Consider the following 11,835-nt stretch of genomic DNA (forward strand, 5'->3'; position numbering starts at 1 on the left):
TGGAGTGATTGTTGAATGTTTTGTCTGTGAATGTCCAAATCATTCAAACATATTTGGAAAGCCAGAAGTATGAGAGATGTTATCTACTATCTATTCGATAGAGCCTGGGTTTTTCCAGGATTCAGAGAGAAATGTTTCTGTTTTCCAGCACATTTTGAGGGGATAGAAAAAAAATGTGACCCTTCCAGAACTTTCCATTGCTCCTTCTTTGGCCTCTACAGCATCTCCCACTTCTTCCTGCCGCTATTGGCAGCTATTCCTTCAGTGTTTTGGGCCCAAACCTCGCTGCCTCTTTCTCATACTTTAAGACGCTCCTTAAAGCCTATCTCATTGACCAATCTGTTGGTCATCTGTCCTCATATCCCCATAAGTGGAACGAAGGCAGTTTCCTCTGAACATTGTTTTCAAGAAGTTCTGCACTAAACTCTCAACATCAAGATTGGCTGGATGGAAGCTCTCAATTTCTTCAAAGAGGCTCACTTTCTCCGGATCAAACCGCTCTCCCTGAAAATTGTGGTGAATTCAGGAGAAATATCCCAGCTAATCCCATTTCTCCAACAGTCTGAGAGATCAACCTCTACACTGAATATCACTTTGATGTCACTATCAGCAAAAGAAAAGTCGTTGTGATCTCAAATATTTTGTCTGAAAAATCTGGTCACAGCTGATTCTGTCGGAACTTTCAAAAGGGAACATGATATATACTTCTAGCGGAAAACATTGCAGCAATGTCGGGGAAGAGCAGGAGAGTGGGACTCATTGGCAGTGTGTCAAAACCTCCTTACAAAGTGTTCAAAGCCACAGGTTGCCAGAAAGGGAGTCAATGTTTTAAGAAGTATATAACAACAAATTAACTTATAGAAATAAGACCTCCATGAATCTGTAGCCCAGTCTGCGGTGCACAAAGGAGAGAAATAGAGAAAACAAATTGTGCACAAGTTACATGAGCAGATGCCATGCACGGACCACAAAGTTTGCTCTACATCACAGATCATTCTTTGAAAGAGTCAGCACAGACAGTGATGGGTGGAATGCTGTTCCGATTGATTCTCTGGCCCCTATTTTGCAGTCAGCAGTGAAGTTACTGTGCTTGCCGCTGACCTCGACCAAAAATGTCAACTTCCCGAACTTTATGATCCAGGTGAAAATTGTAATGGGATTCCCAGATGATTTCCTCAGGATGTGGGTCCCACCAGATCTCTCCGGTACAGTTAAATGTTATTGTAAACGTTAGAGCATGTACAGGAGTGAAGAGGAGACAGGCTCACGGAATCAGCCAAAACTAACAGCAGCATAAGGCATGTCCCAAAAGTTACCTGGAGCTGACAGGAAGGTGAGTAGTGTTTATCTAACCTATTAAGTCCTTTTTCCCCTAAAACTGGTGAGTAAAACTTTTATAAACGTTGATTTTTTTACATTTTCCAAAACATTTTAAAAACGTTTAAATAAATGGCAAAGTGTATTGGACTGTTTGTAAAAAAAACATTGAGCGAACATCAATAACAGTTGTTAGAGGTGTGCGAAATAATTAACAGTCATTAAAAGACATGGACGGAAACAAGAAATAGAGGGAACCAGAGAAATTTATATGTTGACTTGGAAGGAGGTGGCATGGAGAGTCGACGAATGGCAGAGGAGTTTGATTCATGAAACATGATCTATTAGAGCCGAGGAGCGCCAGGAGACAGAGAGCAGCAATGGCTGAGGAGTGGCGGGAGCCAGGAAACATCGAGGGCTGAGGAGTAGCTGGAGCCAGCAAGCAGCGATACCCGAGGAGCAGTGGAAGCAAGGGTGTGGCGATGACAGAGGAGTGGAAAGGACTGGTGAGTGGCAGGAGCTGGGACAGGGCCCAGGACCCGAGTTGAATGTTGAGGCGGGCATTACTGGGAGGGTCCGATGTTAAGGCGGGGTTTCATTGAGGGAATTTGATATTGAGGTGACTTTTTATTTCTCAGCGGGTTGAATGTTGAGGTGGGCAGTACTGGAGGTGTTAATGTTGAGGTACTCTCAAACCCAGACAAGAAGTTTTTAACAGCGTAAAATGGAATGTGAGGACACCCGACCAGAGTGGGAAAATAGACATCTGCATGAAAGAGTTGTTTAGACTCAACATCAATAATTTAGAAGAAGGGTCAGTGACCCGAAACGTTAACTCTGCTTCTCTTTCCACAGATGCTGCCAGACCTGCTGAGTGGTTCCAGCATTTCTTGTTTTTATTTCAGATTTCCAGCATCCGCAGTATTTTGCTTTTCGATTTTCTGATGATCAGTGAAAGAAACAAGAACAACATCAAGAAAGCCTTCACTTGCCCAAGTACAGCCATTAATTCAGATCATTGCCTGCTTGTAATGACGATGAAGAGGGGCAGAAGCTGCAGTGAGACAAGGACACCAGGAGATGGAGATGGTGAGAGGGGGCAGTAACTGCAGTGAGACAAGGACACCAGCAGATGGAGATGGTGAGAGGGGGCAGTAACTGCAGTGAGAGAGGGACACCAGCAGATGGAGATGGTGAGGGGGGCAGTAACTGCAGTGAGACAAGGACACCAACAGATGGAGATGGTGAGAGGGGGCAGTAACTGCAGTGAGATGGGGACACCAGCAGATGGAGATGGTGAGAGGGGGCAGTAACTGCAGTGAGATGGGGACACCAGCAGATGGAGATGGTGAGAGGGGCCAGTAACTGCAGTGAGACAAGGACACCAGCAGATGGAGATGGTGAGAGGGGGCAGTAACTGCAGTGAGACAAGGACACCAGGAGATGGAGATGGTGAGAGGGGGCAGTAACTGCTGCGAGAGAGGGACACCAGCAGATGGAGATGGTGAGAGGGGGCAGTAACTGCAGTGAGACAAGGACACCGGGAGATGGAGATGGTGAGAGGGGGCAGTAACTGTAGTGAGACAGGGACACCGGGAGATGGAGATGGTGAGAGGGGGCAGTAACTGCAGTGAGACAGGGGCACCAGCAGATGGAGATGGTGAGAGGGGGCAGTAACTGCAGTGAGACAAGGACACCAGGAGATGGAGATGGTGAGAGGGGGCAGTAACTGCTGTGAGAGAGGGACACCAGCAGATGGAGATGGTGAGAGGGGGCAGTAACTGCAGTGAGACAAGGACACCGGGAGATGGAGATGGTGAGAGGGGGCAGTAACTGTAGTGAGACAGGGACACCGGGAGATGGAGATGGTGAGAGGGGGCAGTAACTGCAGTGAGACAGGGGCACCAGCAGATGGAGATGGTGAGAGGGGGCTGTAACTGCAGTGAGACAGGGACACCAGCAGATGGAGCTGGTGAGAGGGGGCAGTAACTGCAGTGAGATGGGGGACACCAGCAGATGGAGATGGTGAGAGGGGGCAGTAACTGCAGTGAGATGGGGACACCGGGAGATGGAGATGGTGAGAGGGGGCAGTAACTGCAGTGAGATGGGGACTCCAGCAGATGGAGATGGTGAGAGGGGGCAGTAACTGCAGTGAGACAAGGACACCGGGAGATGGAGATGGTGAGAGGGGGCAATAACTGCAGTGAGATGGGGACACCAGCAGATGGAGATGGTGAGAGGGGGCAGTAACTGCAGTGAGATGGGGACACCAGCAGATGGAGATGGTGAGAGGGGGCAGTAACTGCAGTGAGACGGGGACACCAGCAGATGGAGATGGTGAGAGGGGGCAGTAACTGCAGTGAGATGGGGACACCATTCCCACTGACCGAGAGAGAGAGAGAAACCCACACCGAGACACATATATTCACATTGACCAACTTAGACAGGTAAACACAAACACTTCCCTCTGTGTAAATAATGTTTTTACAAACATCAAAATCTCTCTTTTTATCCTTTCATATTTCACTCTTGGGGTTTAAATTTATTGTCAATCTGATTTCACAGGGCCCAGAAGTTTTGCTTTCCTTTTCCTGGGGTTAGGGGGTTATGGGTCAATGCCAGTGTCTATGCAGTCTGTGACCCCTGACCCAGTGTTGTGACCCCGAGGGGGAACAGGGAGGGGGTTAGTCCCAACCTCTTAAAGGGACCCCGCACCGCCAGAACTGCTCCTCAGATTTAAACCTTCGAGTGAGTCAGGAGGAGTTTGAACAAGGATGGGAACAAAGTGACATTGAATCTTCAAATATTTATTTATTCAGTGATGTTAATAAACAGCAAATTATCTGTCAAGCCCAAATTCACACAAGTAAAATTGTGAATTCGGATTAATAATTTTAAAGGAGAAACTATTGTTAGTTAATTCCATTTAATTTGCTAAAAATTATCATCATGACCTTGTTTAGTGCAGTATTTAATATTAATAAAGCCCTTAGGAAGAGAGGAGGAGGCCGTTCGGCCCCTCGAGCCCGTCCTATCTCTTTGAGATATTTTATTCCTCACCCTCTCCCTTACTGTGTGTGTCTCTCTCTGTCCCTCAGCCAGTCTCTCTCTCTCCTCCTTACCTGTCTCTCTCCCTCCCTCACCCTGTCTCTGTCTATCTCTCTCTCACCCCGTCTCTCTCTCTATCACCCCATCTCTGTATCTTTCTTTCTCTCTCTCTCCCAAACCCATCTCTCTCTCTGTCTCTCCCTCACCCCATCTCTCTCTCTCTCTCTTACCCCATCTCATTCTCTCTCTCTCTCAGAACAGGACCATCGAATCATAGAGTACTATAACACATTAGGAGGTGATAGGATCAGTAATCTTAAAGGAGAAACTATTGTCAATTAATTCCATTTTATTTATTCAAAATTATCATCACGACCTTGTAATATTAGTAAAGCCCTTAGGAAGATAGGAGGAGGCCGTTCGGCCCCTCAAACTTGTTCCATCCCTTTGGGATATTATATTCTTCACCCTCTCCTTCACCCGGTCTCTCTCTCTGTCCCTCAGCCAGTCTCTCTCTCTCTCTCCCCCCCACCCCCCCACCCCGCCTTCAGTCCGTCTCTCTCTCTCTCTCTCCGCCAGTCTCTCTCTCCCCGTTTCTCTCTCCCTCCCTCCCACTTTCTCACTTGCCCTCCCTCTCCCCCTCCCACTCGCTCTCTTTTTCTCCCCCTCCCGCCCCCTCTCTATCTCTCTCGCTCTCTCTCTGTCCCTCTTTCTCTCTCTCTCTGTCTTTATTTCAGTTCTTTCAGATATATGGATAGATTGGAGAGCTTGGGTTGTTCTTCATCGGTCCTTCCTATCCACTCTATCTAGGCTCTTCACAATTTTATACACCTCCATTAAATCTCCCCTCAGCCTCCTCTGTTCCAAAAAAAATAACTCCAGCCTGTCCAATCTTTCCTCATAGCTAAAATTCTTCATTCCTGACAACATCCTCTATAAATCTCCTCTGTATCCTCTCTCCTACAATCACATCCTTCCTGTAATGTGCTGACCAGAACTGTATGCAGTACTCTAGCTGTGGTCTAACTAGTGTTTTATGCAGTTCCAGCATAACCTCCCTGCTCTTATATTCTATACATCGGCCAATAAAGGAAAATACAATCGAAAATCCTGTGAGTAAAACAATCCTTATTGTTAAAAAAAAACTGCTAACAATTGTCACAGTGCAACACAAGTGTGATTTATTAAACTTTAACACAACAGAGTTTGTTACTCAGCCGTGTAAAGTGTATTGCACTGTTACTGACCTTTACTCCAGTCCCTCAATTCCACTTCATCTCTGGGAGATTGTTATAAGATTCACCCCATCCTTTCAAACATAAATATTACCCACATCAAACCAGAGCAATTAGAAATTGTATACAGCGGCTGATAGCTAGTAACAAGACTGAAGACATTCTCACGACCAGAAATTATTCCATCTCCAACCGAGACAAATATATATCTTTATTTATATTAATATCCATCCATCCATCTGAATGGAGTCAAATGGAGGCCAGGCCTCTCCCATAACAACATTGTTTAACCATTTCACTTTTTATGACAGACTGAAAGCTTTCACCGATCTGGTCTCTATTTTACTCCAATTCTCTGTCTGATATTAATGAGTTGTTTATTTCTGTCGGATCTGCGATGACCTCTCCCATGACAGAGAATCCTGTGACAAGAACATCAGGTGAAACCTTTCCCTCCTGAAATCCCTGTTTCCTGTTTGTTTCTTGCTGTCTTGTTGCCAATTCCGTCTGGAGGGAGCTGAGTGAAAAGGCTGAGGGATTTACGGGGAAGGAGGATTTTTAAAATCTCAAACTGTACCGGAGCAAGTGGACTCTCTTCCACAAACAGCAATTGATGCTGAGCCACTTGTTAATGTTTAAATCTGAGTTTGATAGATTATTGTTAACCAAAAGTATTAAGTGATAAGGGGCCAAGAAGGGTATATGGTCTTAGATCACAGATCAGCCATGAGCTCGTTTAATGACAGAACAGGGTTGAAGGGCTAAATGGCCTCCTTCTCTTCCTATATTCGATGACAAAATTACTGCTATCACGCTCTGTGTCTCACTCACCCTCTCGGTCTGTGTTTTCTCTCTATCTGCCTGTCTGACTCTCTCTCCTCTCTCAGAACGTAAAGACCAGACATCAGTCAGACATTTTAGGTTTGTTCTGTGTTCTCTGTTCAAAGTCATGAGGGGTCCAGACAGGTTAAAAGGTTGGGACAGTTCTGGCAGTGCAGGGTCCCTTAATCTGAGGCAAAATTTTGTGGATGCTGGAAATCTGGAAACCATCTCTCTGTCTCTCTCCCTCCCTTTCGCTTTCTCTCTCTCTCCCTCCCTCTCTCTGTTTCTGTCACTCTCTCACTCCATGCCTCTGTCTGCCCTCTCTTACTCTCTCTGTCTCCCTTGCTCTGTCTCTGCCTCTCTCTCTGTCTCGCTCTCTTCTCCCTCTCTGCCTTTCTTTCACTCCCCTCCCTCTATTTCTCTCTCTCTCTCTCCCTACATGTCTCTCCCTCCCTCTCTTTCTTGCTCCCTCTCTCTGTATGTCTGTCTCTTTACCCCTCCCTCACTTCGTCTCCCATTCCCTCCCTCTCTGTCTCTCTCTCTCTCCCTCCCTCCCACTCTATGTCTCTCTCTCACCCTCCCTCTCTCTGTCTCTCTATGTCCCCCTCTCTCTCTCTCTCTCCCTCCCTCACTCTCTACATCTCTCTTTCTCTCTTTCCCCCTTTGTCTCTCTCTGCCTCCCTCTCTGTCTCTCTATGTCTCCCTCACTTCGTCTCCCTCTCTCTGTCTCTCTGTTTATCTCTCCCTCCCTCTCACTGTCTCGATGTCTCCTTCTCTTTGTCTCTCCCTCCATCCCTCCCTCTTTCTCTCTCTCCCTCCCTCTCTGTCTCTCTCTCCATCTCACTCTGTCTCCTTCTCTCCATCTCTCTCTCTCTCTTTCCCTCCCTCTCTCTGTTTCTGTCACTCTCTCACTCCATGCCTGCCTGTCTCCCTGCTCTGTCTCTCTCTCTCCCTGTTCTGTCTCTCTCTCCCTCTCTTTTCCCTCTCGCTCGCCCTCTATCTCGCTCTCCCTCTCTCTGTTTCTGTCACTCTCTCACTCCATGCCTGTCTGTCCCTCTTGCTCTGTCTCTCTCTCCCTCTCTTCCTCTCTCGCATCCTCTTTCTGTCTCTCTGTCTCTCTCTCCCTCTCCCTCTGTCTCTCTCTCTCCCTGTTCTGTCTCTCTCTCCCTCTCTTTTCCCTCTCGCTCGCCCTCTATCTCGCTCTCCCTCTCTCTGTTTCTGTCACTCTATCACTCCATGCTTCTGTCTCGCTCCCTCTCTACCTCTCTCTGTCTCCCTTGCTGTGTCTCTCTCTCACTCTGTCTCACTCTCTTTGATGTGTCACCTCTCTCTCTATCCCACCCTCTCTCTGTCTCTCTATGCCTCCATCTCTCTCTATCTCTCCCTCCCTCGCTCTCTCTAGCTCTCCCTCCCTCGCTCTCTCTAGCTCTCCCTCCCTTGCTCTCTCTTTCTCTCCCTCCCTCTCTCTGTCTCTCTCCCATCCTCTCTCTCACTCTCTCTGCCTCCCTCTCTGTTTCTCTCCCTCCCTCTCTCTGTCTCTTTGTCTCTCTCCCACCCTCTCTCTGTCTCTCTCTATGCCTCCCTCACTTCTGTATCTAACATTGACCAAGAGACAGAACACAGAGAGTAGTGGTGAACGGTTGTTTCAGACTGGAGGGAGGTATAGAGTGATGTCCCCCAGAGGTTTGTATGGAACCACTGCTCTTGCTGATGTATATTAATGACCTGACTTGGGTTTCCAGGGCAGAACATCAAAGGAGTGTGAGCTGTGAGGAGGATGCAGAGAAACTCCAGTGTGATTTGGACAGGTTGAGTGAGTGGGCAAATACATGGCAGATGTGGATAAATGTGAGGTTATCCATTTTGGTGGCAAAAAACAGAAAGGCAGATTATTATCTGAACAGCGATAAATTGGGAAAGGGGGAGGTGCAGCGAGACCTGTGCGTCCTTGTGCACCATCGCTGAAGGTAAGCATGCAGGTGCAGCAGGCAGTTAAGAAGGCAAATGGTATGTTGGCCTTCATAGCGAGAGGATTCGAGTACAGGAGCGAGGATATCTTGCTGCAATTATACAAGGCCTTGGTGAGACCACATCTGGAGGATTGTGTGCAGTTTTGGTCTCCTTATCTGAGGAAGGATGTTCTTGCTCTGGAGGGAGTGTAAAGAAGGTTTACTAGACTGATTCCTGGGACTGACGTATGAAGAGAGATTGGGTTGATTAGGCTTGTATTCGTTAAAGTTTAGAAGAATGAGAGGGGATCTCATAGAAACCCGCAAAATTCTAACAGGACTGGACAGACTAGATACAGGAAGGATGTTCCCGATGGGGGGGGAGTCCATGACCAGGGGTCACAGTCTAAGGATAAGGTGTAAGCCATTTAGGACTGAGATACGGAGAGATTTCTTCACCCAGAGAGTGGTGAACCTGTAGAATTCTCTACCACGGAAAGCAGTTGAGGCCAAATCATTAAATATATTCAAGAAAGAGTTAGATATAGATCTTAGGGCTAATGAGATCAAGGGATACAGGGAGAAAGTGGGAAGAGGTTACTGAGTTTGGATGATAAGCCGTGATGATATTGAATGGCGGAGCAGGCTCGAAGGGCCGAATGGCCTACTCCTGCTCCTATTTTTCTCTGTTTCGATAACACAAAACTTTGGAAATGTAGTAAAGAGAGAAGAGAATAGTAGCAGACTTCAGGAAACTATTGGCAGTCTGGTGAATTGGACAGACACACGGCTGGTTAACTTCAATGCTGAGAAATGTGAAGTGATGGATTTTAGAAGGAAGACTGTGGGACAGGCTCTTTTCTTCTTCTTTTGGGCCTCCTTATCTCGAGAGACAATGGATACGCGCCTGGAGGTGGTCAGTGGTTTGTGAAGCAGCGCCTGGAGTGGCTATAAAGGCCAATTCTGGAGTAACAGGCTCTTCCACAGGTGCTGCAGAGAAATTTGTTTGTTGGGGCTGTTGCACAGTTGGCTCTCCCCTTGCGCCTCTGTCTTTTTTCCTGCCAACTACTAAGTCTCTTCGACTCGCCACAATTTAGCCCTGTCTTTATGGCTGCCCGCCAGCTCTGGCGAATGCTGGCAACTGACTCCCACGACTTGTGATCAATGTCACACGATTTCATGTCGCGTTTGCAGACGTCTTTATAACGGAGACATGGACGGCCGGTGGGTCTGATACCAGTGGCGAGCTCGCTGTACAATGTGTCTTTGGGGATCCTGCCATCTTCCATGCGGCTCACATGGCCAAGCCATCTCAAGCGCCGCTGACTCAGTAGTGTGTATAAGCTGGGGATGTTGGCCGCTTCAAGGACTTCTGTGTTGGAGATATAGTCCTGCCACCTGATGCCAAGTATTCTCCGAAGGCAGCGAAGATGGAATGAATTGAGACGTCGCTCTTGGCTGGCATACGTTGTCCAGGCCTCGCTGCCGTAGAGCAAGGTACTGAGGACACAGGCCTGATACACTCGGACTTTTGTGTTCCGTGTCAGTGCGCCATTTTCCCACACTCTCTTGGCCAGTCTGAACATAGCAGTGGAAGCCTTACCCATGCGCTTGTTGATTTCTGCATCTAGAGACAGGTTACTGGTGATAGTTGAGCCTAGGTAGGTGAACTCTTGAACCACTTCCAGAGCGTGGTCGCCAATATTGATGGATGGAGCATTTCTGACATCCTGCCCCATGATGTTCGTTTTCTTGAGGCTGATGGTTAGGCCAAATTCATTGCAGGCAGACGCAAACCTGTCGATGAGACTCTGCAGGCATTCTTCAGTGTGAGATGTTAAAGCAGCATCGTCAGCAAAGAGGAGTTCTCTGATGAGGACTTTCCGTACTTTGGACTTCGCTCTTAGACGGGCAAGGTTGAACAACCTGCCCCCTGATCTTGTGTGGAGGAAAATTCCTTCTTCAGAGGATTTGAACGCATGTGAAAGCAGCAGGGAGAAGAAAATCCCAAAAAGTGTGGGTGCGAGAACACAGCCCTGTTTCACACCACTCAGGATAGGAAAGGGCTCTGATGAGGAGCCACCATGTTGAATTGTGCCTTTCATATTGTCATGGAATGAGGTGATGATACTTAGTAGCTTTGGTGGACATCCGATCTTTTCTAGTAGTCTGAAGAGACCACGTCTGCTGACGAGGTCAAAGGCTTTGGTGAGATCAATGAAAGCAATGTAGAGGGGCATCTGCTGTTCACGGCATTTCTCCTGTATCTGACGAAGGGAGAACAGCATGTCAATAGTCGATCTCTCTGCACGAAAGCCACACTGTGCCTCAGGGTAGACGCGCTCGGCCAGCTTCTGGAGCCTGTTCAGAGCGACTCGAGCAAAGACTTTCCCCACTATGCTGAGCAGGGAGATTCCACGGTAGTTGTTGCAGTCACCGCGGTCACCTTTGTTTTTATAGAGGGTGATGATGTTGGCATCGCGCATGTCCTGGGGTACTGCTCCCTCGTCCCAGCACAGGCATAGCAGTTCATGTAGTGCTGAGAGTATAGCAGGCTTGGCACTCTTGATTATTTCAGGGGTAATGCTGTCCTTCCCAGGGGCTTTTCCGCTGGCTAGGGAATCAATGGCATCACTGAGTTCCGATTTGGTTGGCTGTATGTCCAGCTCATCCATGACTGGTAGAGGCTGGGCTGCATTGAGGGCAGTCTCAGTGACAGCATTCTCCCTGGAGTACAGTTCTAGGTAGTGCTCAACCCAGCGGTCCATCTGTTTGCGTTGGTCAGTGATTATGTCCCCCGATTTAGATTTGAGGGGGGTGATCTTCTTGATGGTTGGCCCAAGAGCTCTCTTCATGCCATCATACATTCCTCTGATGTTTCCGGTGTCTGAGGCCAGCTGAATATGACTGCATAGGTGTTGCCAGTAGTCGTTTGCGCAACGCCTAGCTGTTCTTTGTGCAGTACTTCTGGCTGCTTTAAGTGCTGCGGATGTTAAATCGCTGGGGGCTTTCTTGTAGTTCAAAAGTGCAATGCGCTTAGCGGCTATGACAGGTTCCAGCTCTTCATTATGAGATTGAAACCAGTCTGCATTTCTCTTCGCACTTTTGCCGTAGGTGGTCAAAGCTGACTCATAGATGGCGTCTCTGATGTGGGCCCACTTGGTCTCAGCATCCCCTGTGGGAGTGTTTTGAAGGGCTGTTACAAGTGAATTTAGAAATTTTTGTAACAGCTGTGGGTGAGAAATTCTGCTCGTGTTGATGCGCGGGTGGCCCTTCTGCTTGGAATGATGCAACTTCTTTGGTCTGAGTCTAACCTTGCTGCACACCAGGGAGTGGTCGGTGTCGCAGTCCGCACTGTGGAAGCTGCGTGTGATTTAAACCCTAACAGAAAATCCGGAGCGGAACCCCGTAGGCGGTCATGTGTCACCTTTGGCATGTTTCCGGCAGTTCCTGCAGCCATACTG

The sequence above is a fragment of the Heterodontus francisci genome, chromosome 28, assembly GCF_036365525.1.
Source record: "Heterodontus francisci isolate sHetFra1 chromosome 28, sHetFra1.hap1, whole genome shotgun sequence".
Classification (NCBI taxonomy): domain Eukaryota; kingdom Metazoa; phylum Chordata; class Chondrichthyes; order Heterodontiformes; family Heterodontidae; genus Heterodontus; species Heterodontus francisci.